The sequence below is a fragment of the Globicephala melas genome, chromosome 3 (genome assembly GCF_963455315.2).
Source record: "Globicephala melas chromosome 3, mGloMel1.2, whole genome shotgun sequence".
Lineage (NCBI taxonomy): Eukaryota > Metazoa > Chordata > Mammalia > Artiodactyla > Delphinidae > Globicephala > Globicephala melas.
The window spans coordinates 82,186,724-82,204,667 of record NC_083316.1 but is presented as its reverse complement, the minus strand read 5'-3'; the positions used below and the strand labels follow the sequence as shown (position 1 = coordinate 82,204,667).

The 17,944-nt window shown below is 35.7% G+C and overlaps 1 non-coding gene and 1 pseudogene across 1 annotated transcript; one reads left to right on the top strand and one right to left on the bottom strand.

Moving 5' to 3' along the window:
• Nucleotides 1-6,316: 6,316 nt before the first annotated feature.
• LOC115848597 (U6 spliceosomal RNA) lies at nt 6,317-6,422 on the bottom strand. The gene has a single exon (XR_004037764.1). It is a non-coding gene; the product is annotated as a U6 spliceosomal RNA (small nuclear RNA).
• A 7,578-nt stretch (nt 6,423-14,000) lies between these two features.
• On the top strand, nt 14,001-14,363 carry LOC115845216 (ubiquinol-cytochrome c reductase complex assembly factor 2 pseudogene; annotated as a pseudogene).
• The last annotated feature ends 3,581 nt before the right edge of the window (nt 14,364-17,944 follow it).

The following is a 17,944-nucleotide window of genomic DNA, read 5'->3' as shown; positions in this document are numbered from 1 at the left end:
CTAACAGTGCATTAAGCCAATGGGAGTAAATTAGGGCAATGTTATTATGGAATAATTACATAATCTTAGTAATGAGGTTAGTTTCAAGAAACTAGCTGATATAACACTGGATTTTAAGACATTAATATGGTTGCTTTGGTGAGAGTATTCCAAAGTTTGGAAAAGAGGTATATCTAGGTGTTTTTATTACTAAGCTTAGAAAACTGTCATTTTCCTTTTGTAATTCATTACATTAAAATTGAGAACTTTGACTTCTTTGTGTTTCTCCTTATGCCTCTTTCTACTGCTCCCTATGCCTCCTGTGTGCTGGAGTCTTCCCCCTTTCAACCCTCCCTCCCTTCTGCATTTACACAGCTAACCCTGCTGCTGCTTGGCTGTATGTCTCTCAAATAAAAGGGAGACTTTTCTCCCTGAATATAAGAGCTGAAAAATCATTCCATTTAACTTAAGGCATCACACATCCATGATCTGATATTAGTAAAGTATATGTGAATGTTTAAATCAAATTAAATCTAAGGAATTTTTTTCTTACCTCACTAAGATGTTGGTATAATTACCGTATGTTGGTGGTTTACGATTTCTTTAGCAGAAATATTAATTCCTCTACTAAGGAATAGTGTTAGAGATTAATTACCGGAGTTGTTAATAGTAATCTAATTAGAAGTCTTAAGAGTGTTGCATCGAATGAAGTGAGCTTGGAAAAAGCAGAGCATATTTTAAAAATGTAATAGAATGTATTCAACAAATGTTATTTGTGAATCTTCGTCCATGTTTTGGAAACATGCTAAAACTTAAATGGTATGTTAATCAGAATTATACTATTAAAAGTTGAAAATAGAAGTTTATATGTGATTTTTTTGCATTGTTCTTGGGAAACTCTTGGGAACCCATTCTTTTATTACCTACATCTGTCTTGTAAAATAAGTACCCTTATTTTCTTGTTCAGAGAAAAATGCAATTTACATTTGAACGTGGTATCTAGACAAGTCTAACTGGAAGGAATAATAAGTGATCACTGTTGTTTCAAAATGGATATGGCCCAGATTCAGTGGCTACCGTGATTATTCATTGGCTACCGTGTATACACCCTTTTGGTCAGTCTTGTTGGTGTTTGAAACATTATCTTTTTTTCATTGTGAGATGAATATCAAAACTGTTCACCTCTTTTGGTGGCCTTTCAGGTCACTGGGTCAGTTGCTGTGACCCTATGCAGTCCTCGGTCTTACCACCCTCGATTTAAAACATTTTTGGTGTGCCCTCCTGTTTGTCCATTGGAACATTTCAGCTTGCAGTTGTTTTGCTAGCCTGTGAAAACTGGGCGTTGGGAAACTGGTTAGTTGTACTCTTAGGTCTTTTTATTACTGACTCTCATCTTAATTTTTTGTGTTAACCAAGGGTTATGAGTGATATGCCCTCCTTTTCTACTGCCTATCTAAATCATTTCTATCCTTCAATGTCTAGGTGGAATATTAACCCTCTCATAAAGCTTTCCCTGATGCTCTCAGCAAGAAGTAATGGATCTCTCAGTACCCAGTGAAATCTCCCTTTTCATCTCTTACAGCTTTTTCACTTTCTGCTGTCATTGTTTATGCTAGACCAGTGCTTCCAAAAGGAGTGAAGCATGAATGATTGTCAGAATTTTGTTTTTAGAATTTGAAATTCCTTTAGTACTTTCAGGGATGTATTTGTTGCACTATAATGACTTCAGATTTCCTCTTTTCCAGTGTGGAAATGTTGGTTTTGGTCAAGCTGATGATATTGCCAAACAAACAACCACATTAACTGACGAAAAACAAAAACAAAAAAAACTGAGGTGAGAAATGTGGTCTTTTCAGCAGAGATTAGAGTTCTGGAAAGATCACTGATAAATCAGCTTCTCTGGGAAGCATGAGATCTGAGAGAGACTTCAAACTATGTCCTGAGGAAGGAGCTAGGGAGGATTAACAAACACATCTGGGCTGAGGCTTGGAGACTGCATCAGTAACAGTAGGAGCTGAGACTGTTCAACGATGTTTTCTAGCTATTGGTGAGAAAGGTTCTTATAGTATTTTCTTCCTTTTTGATCCATGGACAGTTTAGATCTTCTCTAATTAGTTCTATTCAAAGTTAGACTCTTAGAAAAACCTTGTGATTCATATTCTTCCTGAATCCCCTTGATAGAAATGAAAGCAATTTCTGTGGGACTGGGAAGGTCAAGGCCCTGTGGTAAGTCTTTTCAGAAGGTTAAGAAGATCCATCAGTGCAACAATTACCTCAAGAAGCAGGCGGGGGGAATTGGGAGCATTTCTCATACTAGAAAGTGGAACTCAGTGAACGCCTAGGTGGGGTATAGAATGGAGCTCTGTCTCTTGGTATTCTTGAGTGCAGATGATTCAGAGTGTTTTTATTTTTAACAAGGAGGACTCCTTGATAGTGGAATATGAAATAGTAATCCCTGGGAAGAGGAAGGAAATGAGAAATCCAGAAAAGTTGCTTCTGAAGGCCTGCCAGTCTATTTTTTAAATAATATATTTTATTTATTTATTTAAATCTTTAAAAAAATTTTATTTTATATTGGACTATAGTTGATTTACAATGTTGTGTTAGTTTCAGGTGTACAGCAAAGTGACTCAGTTATACATATATCTATTCTTTTGCAAATTCTTTTCCCATTTAGGTTATTACAGAATACTGAGCAGAGTTCCCTGTGTTATACAGTAGGTCCTTGTTGGTTATCTATTTTAAATATAGTAGTGTTGTATATGTCAATCCCAAACTCCCAATTTATCCCTTACCCCTGCCTTTCCCCTTTGGTAACCATAAGTTTGTTTTCTAAGTCTGTGAATCTGTTTCTGTTTTGTAAATAAGTTCATTTGTATCAATTATTTTAGATTCCACGTATAAGCGATATCATATGATATTTGTCTTTCTCTATCTGACTTACTTCACTTAGTATGAGAATCTCCATGTCCATTCATGTTGCTGCAAATGGTATTTTTTCATTCTTTTCAATGGCTAATATTCCACATCTTTATCCATTTCTCTGTCGATGGACATTTAGGTTGCTTCCATATCTTGGCTATTGTAAATAGTGCTGCAATGAACACTGCAGTGCATGTATCTTTTCAAATTATGGTTTTCTCCAGATATATGCCCAGGAGTGAGATTGATGGATAATATGGTAGTTCTATTTTTAGCTTTAAGGAACCTCCATACTGTTCTCCATAGTGGTTGTACCAGTTTACATTCCCATCAACAGTGTAGGATGGTTCCTTTCTCTCCACACCCTCTCCAGCATTTATTGTTTGTAGACTTTGATGATGGCCATTCTGTCTGGTGTGAGGTGATAATGTCATTTTAGTTTTGATTTACATTTCTCTATTAGTGATGTTGAGTATCTTTTCATGTGCCCCTTGGCCTATGTCTTCTTTGGAGAAGTGTCTATTTAGGTCTTCTGCCCATTTTTGGATTGGGTTGTTTGTTTTTTTGATATTGAGCTGCATGAGCTGTTTATAAATTTTGGAGACTAATCCCTTGCCAGTTGCATCGTTTGCAAATATTTTCTCCCATTCTGTGGGTTGTCTTTTCACTTTGTTTATAGTTTCCTTTGCTGTGCAAAAGGTTTTGAGTTTAATTAGGTCCCATTTGTTTATTTTCATTTTTATTTCCATTACTCTAGGAGACAGATTGAAAAAAATATATTGCTCCTGCCTGTCTTTGAGTCCAGTATTTGACTTTCTTAAGGCTGTGCATGATAGAACATGGGGGCTTTATACTCTGGGCAGAAGGACAGTTTTAAAACAAGCCATTGTTTGTTTAACAATTCTATTATCTGCACTTAATTTTTAAAGCCTCCCAATATGTCTAATCATTACCAAGGGAATCAGGCGAAAGTATTTTGGGAAAAAGTTGGGATAGAGTATAAAATTATGGGGAAGGGGATTCTAGGATTCACTGTTTGGGAGATAATATTTAACAATGTATGAAATTCCCCAAGGTTAAAGTAAGACTTAAGGGGAAATAATTGGGGTTACTTTGACATATGGAACTTTTTTTTTTTTTTTTTAGTAATTAACATTTAAATGTCCTGTGTTATATTTGTTAAGCATGATGATTTCCATTACAGACCAGTAGGATCTGGGCCATTTCACATCCTCTCAAAGAGAAGTGTGAAATAGACAGATAAATCCTCCAAGGAAATTCTGAACTCAATTATTGGGGTTGTGACCCTCATGAACTGAGTGTGGATGAGTTCTTTAGAATGCTTGGCCTAATTTGGGGGATCTTTTTTTTTTTAATTAAATAAAAATTATAACACTGTATTTTGGGGTTTATGATGTATTTAGATGTGAACTATATTACAACAATAATATAAAGTCTGGGGGTATAAATAGAATTACACTATTCAAGATTCTTATAGTTTGCCTGAAATGGTGTGATACTGTGTAAGTAGACATTGACATGTAAAGTCTTTAATCCATTTTGAGATGATTTTTCTGTATGGTGTAAGATAAGAGACCAGTTCTCCCAATACCATTTATTGAAGAGACTATCTTTTCTCCATTTATATTCTTGGCGCTTTTGTCAGAAGTTAATTGGCCATATACAATGTGGTGTTTATTTCTGGGCTGTCAATTCTGTTCCATTATTATATGTGTCTTTTTTTAGTTGAATAAATTTGACATGTAAATTTAAGGTGTACAGCATGTTACTTTGATACTTTTATACACTGTAATGTGATTGCTAATGTAGCAATATTTATCAAATTATATAATTATAGTGCAATATTATTGTCTATATTAATTATACTGTGCATTAGATTTCTGTTGCTTTGTATCAAGTTTGTACCCTTGAATTATCAATCTTATCCTCCCTACCCACCCCATCCCCTAGTAGCTACCAATTTACTCTCTGTTTTTTAAAGGTTAAATTGTTTTTAGATTCCACATATAAGTGATATCATACAGTACTTGTCATTCTCTGACTTAACCTCACTTAGCATAATGTGCTCAAGGTCTATCCATCTTGTCTAAAATGGCAGGATATCCTCATGGCTGAATAATATTCCATTGTGTATATGTATCACATCTTATTTATTCATTCATCTGTTGATGGGCATTTGGGTTGTTTCCAATTTTTTGGTCATCATATTGTGAAAACTGCTTCAGTAAACATGGGAGTGCATATATCTTGTCACAATTGTGTTTTTATTTCCTTTCAGTATATAGCCAAAATTGCTTGATCCTGTGGTAGATGACTTTTAATTTTTGAGGAACCTCCATATTGTTTATAGTGGTTGAACCAATTTACATTCCTACCACCAGTGTACGAGGGTTCCTGTTTCATCACATCCTTGCTAGCACCTGTTGTCTCTTGTCTTGATGATAGCCATTCTACAGGTGTGAGGTGATATCTCATTGTGGTTTTGATTTGCATTTTCCAGATGATTAGTGATGTTGAGCATCTTTTCATGTTCTTCTTGGCCATTTTGATGTCCTCTTTGGAAAAATGTCTATTTAGTTCTTCTGCCCATTTTGAATTGGATTGTGTGTTTGTTATTAAGTTGTATGAGTTCTTTATATTTTGAATATTAACTCCTTATCCAATATTTGGTTTGTAAAATTTTTTTCCTATTCTATAGACTGTCTTTTCATTTTGTTAATTAGTTTTTTTTCCTGTGCAGAAGCTTTTGAGCTTGATGTAGTGCCATTTGTTGATTTCTGCTTTTGTTTTTTGTGCTTTTGTCATCACATCTAAAAAAATCATTGCCAAGACCAAGATCGATAGGCTTCTTCCCTACATTTTCTTCCCTACACTTTCTTCTATGGTATCAGTTCTTATGTTCTTTGATCCATATAAAGTTAGATTTTGTGAGTAGTGTGTGATAGGGGTCCAATTTCATAGTTTGTATGTGTTTTTTTAGTTTTTCCAGAAGCATTTGTTGAAAAGACTATCCTTTCTCCTCTATCCTTTCTTTGCTTCCTTGTCAAATATTAGTTGACCATGTATGCCATGATTTAATTCTGGGCTGTCTATTCTGTTTCATTGCTCTATGTGTCTATTTGTGTGCCAGTACCATACTGTTTTTTATTACTATAGCTTTGTAGTACAGTTTGAAATCAGGAAGTGTGATGGCTCTGTCTTTGTTATTCTTTCTCAGAATTGCTTTGGCTATTCAGGGTCTTTTTTAGTTGCACACAGTTTAGAATTGTTTCTTCTATTTCTGTGAACAATACCTTTGGTATTTTGATGGGGATTGCATTGAATCTGTAGATGGTTTTGGGTAGTATGGTCATTTTAACAATATTAATTCTTCCGATCCATGGACATGAGATGGAAAAATATGAAATGCCTCACAAATTTGTATGTCATCTTTGCACAGGGGCCATGCTGTTCTCTGTGTATTGTCTCAATTTTAGTATATGTGGTGCCGAAACGAGCTCTGGGGATCTTTAACAGGGGCAGACTTCTGATGGCATGCCCAGCAACAGAGGCCCTAAAACTCAGGGCTGTCATTAGTCCATAAATAACCTTTACCTGAATTAGACAAAAACCTATGGACAAGGCCCAATGCCAAGGTGTGTAGTTCTACATATGGACTGTAAGCTGGATCTTATCTTTACATACCCATTTTGCCAGGTAGTTTTGTAGAGTGCATGACCAACAAAACTTAATGTATAATCTTTGCTAATTCTTCTATTTTATTTAATTCCAGGCCACATAGAAGAGATTGGCAATATAATTTCACAGAATAATATACAGTCACTTTCTTTTTGGCTTTTCCCTTTGTTTAAAACTCACGCCTGGTTTGCAAAATGACAAATAATTCATAGGAAAGTTATATCCTTTGTTGTAATCTTGACATCTTCAAAAGCAATACATTGTAAATAAGCTGTTGTGAGATAGGACAAGAAGAAGCTTTAAGACAGAAGTATTTAGGCTCTTGTACGTTTCTTACATACAAATTTCATAATAATCATGTTGAATTGGAATTGTATGTATATTTTTCTGCTTATTCCCAAAACACTCTCCTTAAAGGTAAGGAGAATGCATTTCACATTTGAGTTCCAATCAAAGAGCACAGTGCCTGGCACATAGTTGGCATTGAATGAATGCATGATATTCCTTATTTTTCACTATCTTACTTCCTTAAGGAATACTAAAGGAAAGGATCTGAGATAAGAAGTTTGAAATCACAACATGTAGATTCTTTCTAATGAGACAAACATGTAAGAATTTCCTGTACTCCTTCATTTCTTTTCAAGACTACTATAGTTGTGTAGCATAAATTATATTTATAAAACTATATCTTACATTACTATTTATTATAACTAATGGTTAAAACTTTAATACCAAGGCTCTTTTACTTTACTTTATAAATTTTTTCTCTTATTCCTGGACTTTGAGTGAGAAAATTGTGTCAAGTCTCTGTCTCAGTCATTACTAATTATATGATATTGAGTACCTAGTGACTCTAAGCTCAGAGTTATATTTCTTTATATTAGAAATATATGAGAATATATTTTCACTTGCAATTGTGTTACATTTGTTCAACTTCTACACAAATGCAACATACAATTATTGTTATTGTACTAGTACACATTGAATACCCACTGGTAACATTGCTGTGTGATAAAAATATAATAACTTGGCAAATTGTAGCTTGGCTTTGAAATAAAAAAATGGATTTGAAATTGCCTAGAATAGGAATAAACTGGAAGAAACAACACACTGTATTCAAAGTATAATTGTATTCAGCCCATGATTTAACATACTTTGCAGCCAATGTTAATTTTTATGTAATGCATGTGGTGCTCATTTATTTATTTATTTATTTATTTATTTTTTTTGCGTTACGCGGGCCTCTCCCGTCGCGGAGCACAGGCTCCGGACGTGCAGGCTCAGCAGCCATGGCTCACGGGCCCAGCCACTCCGCGGCATGTGGGATCTTCCCAGACCGCGGCACGAACCCATGTCCCCTGCATCGGCAGGTGGACTCGCAACCACCGCGCCACGAGGGAAGCCCCATTTATTTACTTTTTGATCTCTCCTTAAAAGTATTCTGTGTGAAGGACATTACAGAATTTGTAAACTACAATATAGAAAAGGACACTAAGACATTTAAACTTGATCTTATTCTATCCCAGAAGTACCGTGATCTCAAGGCTATGAATTTGTAATAATCCAATAAAATAAAACTCTCTCCTCTGCTATCTAGGTTTAGTGCCTGCACTACGAAGACAATTTTTGCAGCCTTACCATTGGAATTTGCCATGTTTAAATCCTTTCCATTTGCTGGAAAACTTCATTGTTGCTGACAAGGAATCAAGTAGAAAATTGGAGGCTTGGATATGAAACTCTCTCTGGTGCTTGTTTAGCATAAGTGAACATTTTTGTTTGGGGACCAAAATAAACTCCCTGCGTCTATTTTTAAGAAATACTTATAGTGTAAATATGTTATTCATGATTTTTCAAACATAAGCTTTGAAAAATGAGCTTGGGAATGGTCTATATTTAAATCTATAAAGAACTCATGACAAAATGATACTAACTATAGTGCTTACAATGTTTTGTGTCATTTAGAGAGAAAAATATAAAGCTGTCCTGACTTCCTGTGGTAATTAGTGCCTATTTTATGGTACATAAAATACTCTAATGGTAATGTTGTAAGAAGTCATTTGGTTTTATCAACTGCTGAAATTACTTTTGATGTTGTTACTAAAAATAGCGGGATATGTAGGTGTGTCAGGACGCAGGGTGCAGCAGCTTGGCACATGCCTGTCTAAACCCCGCATTCTTCTGAGGTTCAGATTAAAGGCCTGATTTTGTAGTTTTGTCCCTCACACTGAGGGAAGGTCATTGACTGATATTCCTTCAGCTCCTTTAATGGAGGTGACAAAAGGAGAGTGTCTGAAAGAAAGGAGGTCAGGGTGGAGGAATGAGGGAGAAAGCAAGAATTAGGGAGAGACTTGAATTTTTAAACTTGTTTCTTTTACTTACCATTATTTTTTTACCCTCCTAACAAAGATTAATCTGGCAAATTCCCTAAATCGGATGGCTGAATTTATCCTTTTAAGCTTTTTAAAAGCAAGAGAATTTTTCAAAGATACTTCTGTATAATTGTGAATAAGACCAATGCCAGAGAAGAGAAAAAAAAAACAAACAAAACAAAAACAAAGCAAGATAAAAGACAGGAAGAGAGAAAGAAAAATGAGAGTGAAAAGTCTTCAAACTTCTGTACTTTTAGAGATTGTGAGAGGCTGTGCTCTTTTTCAATTCAATGAGTCTCTTAACTTTTTTTTTTCTTGCTATCACTGCTCATTCTTGTCTCTTTGCTTGTTCCTGTCTTCTCATCTCCCTTTCCAAATTTTCATCTTTACAAATTCCTCATGTTACAGTTTAAAATTATTATTGTAATACTGACTGCTAGGACCTTTCCATTTATTCCAATTTCCACTGGATGGTTAGGGCTAATGAACCTGTGAACACCAAACCTTTCTATTTCTGGGTGTGGTGGCCCTCCACCAAGGAAAGGGGTTTCCTGAAGTCCTTGTCTGATAGCAAATACTGGAGTAGGGTTAAATGTCCTTGGGTCACATAATGGTGGCCAGTGAGCTAATCTGTTTCTGGGAATGCATTACATTTTAAAACCTTGCCCATAATCCCATGATTGTTCAGCTGGTGACAGGTGGAGAAAGTGGTCCTGATTTTGGAATAAAAGTGTGAGATTGCTTGTAATTAGTAGTCCTGAGAGTAGGTTCATAGGACTATGAATGGATTTAAATGGTAACATAGTTTATCCATTTAGTGAACACAGTTCTAATTGTTCAACTGACTATTTTCACTTTCTGGGCAGGCAGGATGACCACATTCACAAGCCTAATTCAGAGTCTGTGTGGGACTGCGGGACTGCAAGAGGAATTGATGTGTCATTTCTAGTCTGCAGCAGTTATGAGTTAGTGTGTTTCTTCCTCTGTTGCATCTCTCTCTTGCCCTGCCTTGGCAATCCTAGAAACCATGGAAGGCAGCCATCAGGAAATGGAGGCATTGAATTCTTCCTAAATGAGAAATAAATTTTTATAGTAGTAAGTACCTGATATTCCAGGATTTGTTTGTTACTACAGCAGAACTTACCTGATCATGACAGCTACATTTAGTATAGTATCCTGGCACATACTCTCCACTAAATGATATTTATCATTATTATTATGATAGTATTCTATGGGCCTATTGGGAGATGTAATAGAATTATTCTTCCTCATTGATAATGACTTTATTAAAATGAAATTAAGAAATATTATGCAAATATGATGGAATATATATTAGATACTTATTACAATTTTTTGACTCCCTGTGGGGTATGGTTTAGGATGAGAGCAACAGGATCATTTTCACTTAGGTGTCTTTTTATCCGTGCAATATCTTATATAAGCAGTAATTAATTTTCAGAGCTATGACCTAAATAGCTAAGAAAATAGAGTTTTAGAAGATAAGGGAAAAAAGTGGAAAAAAGTAAGATATACAAGAAAGAAAAGAAAGAAAAAAATTGTCTGTGGAATTATTTTATAATATCACCTCCCTCAATAGACTACAACAGTACCTGTGTATGTTTCTAAGACTAATAAATAGGGTAGCCCAAATCATTGAGTAAAGTAAATGACTAAAATAATAAAGAAGCTGAGTAGTGAATAAAGCACTTCTAAGTGTCAAAGTTGTGGCCGTCAATCACGGTTTGGCCACCTATATTGCTGGAAGTTTTGGGACAATATTCAGGAAAAATGACTAGACACAGATAGGTCCTATAATTAGAGAGATTATTTGTCACTCTAAAGAATCAACTTAAATTTGTCAGTTAGTCAGTCTAACTTCAGTTTTTTTAGATGAACCTCCAAAGTACACATTTCACTGTTATGATCTCAACACCCCAGTTGTACACTTTGTTGAGAACTGTGCACGTATTGACATCCTCAAAATACTCTCCTGTTAGAAAAATGTAGCAGTGTGCTTTAGCAGTGAATGTAAACTCTACTTCCTCTTAAGATGCTCATGATTAGTTTGACCTCTGGGAAATTGTTCTTTAATATGAATAGAGGAGTTTTATATCCTTTTATATAAGATAGCTATTTAGATCTTTTGGAAACCTTTTAAATTATTACACTTTTTCATGTCATCTTGACAGAAAAATGGCTATCTACATGAAGGAAAGTAAAAAGGGATTCGTGTATCTGTTAGTTAGATTCCATTGCAGCACTCATATTTCTTGCCCATGGACTCGATAATCTGTGGGTTGGCTGAGATCAGCTAGGCTTGGATTTGGGGTTGTTCCATGTATCTCTCATTCTGAAACGGAGGTGAAAGGCATTGCAGTCATTGGGGGCGTGCTCTTTTCATGGTGGATAGCAGGAAGGCAAGAGGAGCCAATGGAAATACCTGATGCCTTTCAAAGTCTCTGCTTGACATTCCACCATTTCATGTCTGCCCATATTGCTTTACTCATGTGAGCAACACCAGAGTCAATGGGGGTAGAGGTGTATAGTCCTCCTCTAGAGGCAGTTCTTACAGCCTCTTTGATATGTAATTGTATCATCGGGAGAAAATAGAATAGGAGGGATCAGAATCCATTCATTCACATTAGCTAACACCACATATGATGGTGGCCTCTACAGAGATGAAAGACCTAAAGTTGAAAGGTAAAAGTATAAAGTTAATAGAAGAAAATCTAGAAGACTATCTAGGGTAGTAGAACTTCTTAAAAAAAAAACGTAAAAGTACAAACCAAAAGAAAGAAAATTAATAAATCTGACTATATCAAGAAAAATTTTAATGAAAGGCACCATGTATCAAGTTAATAAACAGATAATAGATTGGGGGCATATATTTCTGACACTTAAAATCAACTAAGAATCAATACCTAGAGTATGAGAAATTCTTCTGTAAAGAGCAATTCTGATACAATTAAGTGTGAAAGATATGAGATGGAATTTTCAAAAAATTAAAACCAAAAAGCTACCAATCATGCATAAGGGGAAGTCATAGAATCATTAGTGATCATAAATATGTAAATTAAAGCAAGAATATCACTTTAGAGGCATTAGCACACTAAATAATACTAAGAACGCAATAATGTAATAGGAAACTTCACGCACATCTAATGGAGTGTAGATTGTTGTGGACATTTGGAAAGTAATCTAGTACCAGTGAGTCAGTTTGTAGACACATACCCTGTGATAAATCTGTTCTTTTACCAGGTATATAATCCAAATCTATCCTCATATAAAGTCAAAAAGGGACATGTAAAAGGTTGTCTTGGTTGTGGACTAAGAAATATTGTGTTTGTTCTTGGTTGAGGACTAAGTTGAGGTAAGTGAGACAACTCAGGTGCAGATTTTAAGGAGGCACTCACTCTAAAGGTCATGTAAAACATGAGTACAGGATAGCACACTCACCCTGAGAGTAAGTGCCTCCTTAAGTGTTGTGCCCCATCTGCCTCACTTGCCTCACCCTACTATCAGCTCAGCTGGTAAGCTGGAGTCAGATTAAGTGTCTGTCACATGGAGAGTGGATAGATGACGTGAAATAAATGCACAGGAAGGAGAATTACACATCATTTAGAAAGAATGGATGAAAGATAAATATAGTTGTAGGAGTGAGTTTTAAGTTGTTTAATTAAAAAAAAACATTGTGCATCATTTTGAAAGTGAACACATCAAATGGCATTTTATTTACTTAAGAAGCAAATATTAATTAAAACAAAGCCAAAATAAAAATATTTTGATAAATATACTAAGAGGAAAATTAAATAGTACAGCCTATTTAAAAATGTTCATAAAGCAATGTACTTAAAATGATCAAGTGAAAACATTTATATTTTTACAATCTTAAAATCAAAATCATTTTATGTATCAGAAATTTTTCAGTATGTGGGGAAAAGGTTTATATTGTTCAATGAAACCTTAGCATATACTTTTTGACTCTCCCCATAATAACTGGCATATCTATTTCTCAAGCCAATTTAAATCTAAAATGTAAAACTGACTTTGACGTGACGGCTCACTATGATCTATTTCACCCAAAAACTTTGCTGAGTTTTTGGTATAGACTCTCTATATCTGCAAGTTATGAATGGTTTAAAATATAGAAATAGGGCTTCCCTGGTGGCGCAGAGGTTGAGAGTCCGCTTGCCAATGCAGGGAACATGGGTTCGTGCCTCGGTCCGGGAAGATCCCACATGCCACGGAGTGGCTGGGCCCATGAGCCATGGCCACTGAGCCTGCGTGTCCGGAGCCTGTGCTCCGCAACAGGAGAGACCACAACAGTGAGAGACCCGCATACCGCAAAAAAATATATCTATATCTATATCTATAGATATAGATATGTATATAATATAACTACAAATTTAAGAAAAATGTGGATGGTTTGGAGACTTTTTAGCAGAATTATGAGTTAAAATTCATTGTTGTGGTCCACTCTAAATCTGACTTTTTAATAGCTTTATCAACTATCATACCCTAGATAAGAATAGTAACTGAAGATGGTAGATTTTAGTATGGCTGAGGACTGCCAGATATCCACGAAGGGATACTGGGTATCTGGAAGAGATCCCTGGTGGTCCAAAAACAAAATCTGTTCTTGCATCTGCTCCAATCCAGCTTTCTGACTGTCTCTCCTTTCTTCAGTATTTTCACGTTCTTCTGTGCCGTCATTTATAAAACATATCTGTTAATTAAATGTGTTCTATGTCTCTGGGGAATTGATAACTTGATTTGAAAGCACTTTAAAAAATAAAGTTCAGGGGTTTCCCTGGTGGCGCAGTGGTTGAGAGTTCGCCTGCCGATGCAGGGGACACAGGTTCGTGCCCCGGTCTGGGAGTATCCCACATGCCGGGGAGCGGCTGGAACCGTGAGCCATGGCCGCTGAGCCTGCGCGTCCAGAGCCTGTGCTCCACAACGGGAGAGGCCAAAACAGTGAGAGGTCCGCGTACCCCTCCAAAAAAAATTTAAAAATAAAGTTCAGGCCCCCAAATGGCGGCCAGCTGCTACCAGAATTTTCTCAAACTCTGTGAGGAATGGCCAGTGGACAAGACCAAACGAGGCCGGGACTTGGGCGCTTATCAGTGGGAGCGGGTAGCGCACGCCTTTCGGGAGGGAGAGAACACCCAGATTGCAGAGCCTGAGGCCTGTGATCAGTTGTACGAGAGCTTAGTACTTCTCCATTCAAGCTACTACAAACACAAGTACCCTCGCCCCAGAGACACAAGCTTCAGTGGCCTGTCCCTGGAAGAATACAAACTGGTCCTGTCCACAGATACCTTGGAAGAGTTTAAGGAGATGAATAAAGGCGTGTGGAAGGAACTGCAGGAGAAGTTTGCCCCCAAGGATCCTTAGGAGAAACATAAGGCCTGGGCTAGGGCCTTATCGTGACCGCATTACCTAAGCGTGAAGTAGTATACACTGTCATCATCAGTAAAATGCCCTGATTTCTCCATCAAAAAAAAAAAAAAAAAAAAAAGTTCATATACCTATAATAATTCTTTTAACCTTTTTATTTTATATTGGAGTATAGCTGATTAAGAATGTGATAGTGTCAGGTGCACAGAAAAGTGACTCAGCCATACATACACATGTATCCATTCTCATATACCTATATATAATGATACTGAGTGTTGAAATAATTATTTTTGGAATATGTTTTAAAATGATGGGAGGGAGACGCAAGAGGGAGGAGATATGGGGATATATGTATTTGTATAGCTGATTCACTTTGTTATAAAGCAGAAACTAACACACCATTGTAAAGCAATTATACTCCAATAAAGATGTTTAAAAAAATGGAACAGTATAATAAAGTCACAGTCTGAATTTTCTTATATAAGAGGTACTTTTTCTCACCATGAGTTTGTTTTTCAGCCCTATTTAATTTGGAAACTGGCCTGTTTGAATACCTAGAGTGGAAACTTCCTCACCCAGCAGTTAAAGAAGGGCATAATGTCAGATTTTAAACTTTATTTTCCACGTAGGACAGCAAACTGTTACCTCCTTGTATAGGTGCTTTTAATTACAGACTAGATTGGTCAATGGGATAGTGCCACCCAAACGATATATATAAAATGACCAAGATTTAGAGACATCAGGTATTACCGTGTGCAGAGTAATAGCAAGATGGGTGTCACATTCACCTCCTTTTCCTTGTACATAGATTACATGTTCATTAGTTTATAGACATCATGATAGTAATCTAATTTGGGACAAACGGAATAGATTTCATGCCAGGTTTGTATTTGGGAAGCCACAGGGTTGGTGCAATGCTGCTTCCTGGGGGATCTACAGAGAAGACTGACCCAACCTGGGGACAAGGGGATATCTTTCTCACCTTGTAATTCTCCCCTTCAAGAGGTGCAAGACTCATAAATGTGAGGAAAAGAACTATCAAGGATAGTTCTTTAGTATCTTTAGTATCAGAGTAAGGCTAGTCTTTCCCCTGTTGCGAATACTATTATTATGATTATAACCACTACTAGTACTATTATTTATTAAATACTTATTTTTAGAAAGGTTTATGTGGATAATGTTATATATATAAAGATTATGTGTATTATAATATTATTTCTCTTTTAAATAAGAGAAAAATTAAACTTGGAGAGGTGAGGTGATTTACTCAAAGTCATACTTCCAGGGTTAAAAGAGAACCTCCTAGAGAAATGGAAATAAAAACAATAATAAACAAATGGGACCTAATGAAACTTCAAAGCTTTTGCACAGCAAAGGAAACCATAAACAAGACCAAAAGACAACCCTCAGAATGGGAGAAAATATTTGCAAATGAAGCAACTGACAAAGGAATAATCTCCAAAATTTATAAGCAGCTCATGCAGCTCAATAACAAAAAAACAAACAACCCAATCCAAAAATGGGCAGAAGACCTAAATAGACATTTCTCCAAAGAAGATATACAGACTGCCAACAAACACATGAAAGAATGCTCAACATCATTAATCATTAGAGAAATGCAAATCAAAACTACAATGAGATATCATCTCACACCAGTCAGAATGGCCATCATCCAAAAATCTAGAAACAATAAATGCTGGAGAGGGTGTGGAGAAAAGGGAACCCTCTTGCACTGTTGGTAGGAATGTAAATTGATACAGCCACTGTGGAGAACAGTATGGAGGTTCCTTAAAAAACTACAAATAGAACTACCATATGACCCAGCAATCTCACTACTGGGCATATACCCTGAGAAAACCATAATTCAAAAAGAGTCATGTACCAAAATGTTCATTGCAGCTCTATTTACAATAGCCCAGAGATGGAAACAACGTAAATGTCCATCATTGGATGAATGGATAAAGAAGATGTGGCACATATATACAATGGAATATTACTCAGCCATAAAAAGAAACGAAATTGAGCTATTTGTAATGAGGTGGATAGACCTAGAGTCTGTCATACAGAGTGAGGTAAGTCAGAAAGAGAAAGACAAATACCATATGCTAACACATATATATGGAATTAAGAAAAAAAAATGTCATGAAGAACCTAGGGGTAAGACAGGAATAAAGACACAGACCTACTAGAGAATGGACTTGAGGATATGGGGAGGGGGAAGGGTGAGCTGTGACAAAGCGAGAGAGAGGCATGGACATATATACACTACCAAACGTAAGGTAGATAGCTAGTGGGAAGCAGCCGCATAGCACAGGGAGATCAGCTCGGTGCTTTGTGACTGCCTGGAGGGGTGGGATAGGGAGGGTGGGAGGGAGGGAGACACAAGAGGGAAGAGATATGGGAACATATGTATATGTATAACTGATTCACTTTGTTATAAAGCAGAAACTAACACACCATTGTAAAGCAATTATACTCCAATAAAGATGTAAAAAAAAAAAAAAGCATTCTGAATTATGAATCCACATTCTTGGTAAATTAAAAAGACAAGGCTATTAGCACTTTAAACTTTTTATTTAAAGCTTTTTTTATTTCACCAAAAATTATCTAGTTGTTTCATAATATTGTCCCTGATATAAACCAATACTAGAAACTACCATGCATTATCTCCATGTATATACTATACACATTTTCCATTCAAGTTGTACCACAACTCATGATTTATATTTTGGTTGGTGAAGCTTTTAATGCATGAAATGTTTTCTTACTGGAAGCTACAATTTTATAATTTTAAGAGGCATAGGCAATCATATGACTAATCATCATAGATGTCACTCCTATTATTTATGTCACATTAGATAAGTATACGCATTTTATTTTATACTCCAACACCAAGAAAAAGTGGATGAATTAACTGTATAAGGAGCTGATACTTTATTTAAAATTGATAGAGAATAATGTGTTGCTTTTCTCTACTAGAGAGAGAAATAATATTATAATACATATAATCTTTATATATATAACATTATCCCCATAAACCTAATTCAAAATTATTTAAATGCACTCATTTGTAAATTAAGGTTAATTAACTGCATTCATTAAAGCTATACTTATCTACAATGATTCTGACTTGATTATGAATATTATGATTGAGTTATAGTTATGCAAATGCCACTGAAACTTATTGTCATGTGTTACTTAAGTCATAACCTCATAGTTATGGTAAGTTACTCAAAATATATTTTCTTGTAAAAATATACTGTCATGTCTAATATCTGTAGATATTTATATATATATATATTTATATATAGTCTATGACTAAAACCTAGTAATTTCTCTAATAACAACTAAATAACTAATAATACCCTCCAAGAGAATGAGTACTTGAGTTTCATGGGGGTGGTAAGTGTTCTCTGAATGAAGTTATATAAAATAATACAAGACAATGTGTACCATCTATTTAGTCTATAGTCTGTACCAGGTTCAGTGGCAAGCACCTTACTTGCACCATGTCTTTTTATCTTCTCAAGAGCTCCATGAATCCAAATAATTTTTTTTTTTTTTTTTGCGGTACACGG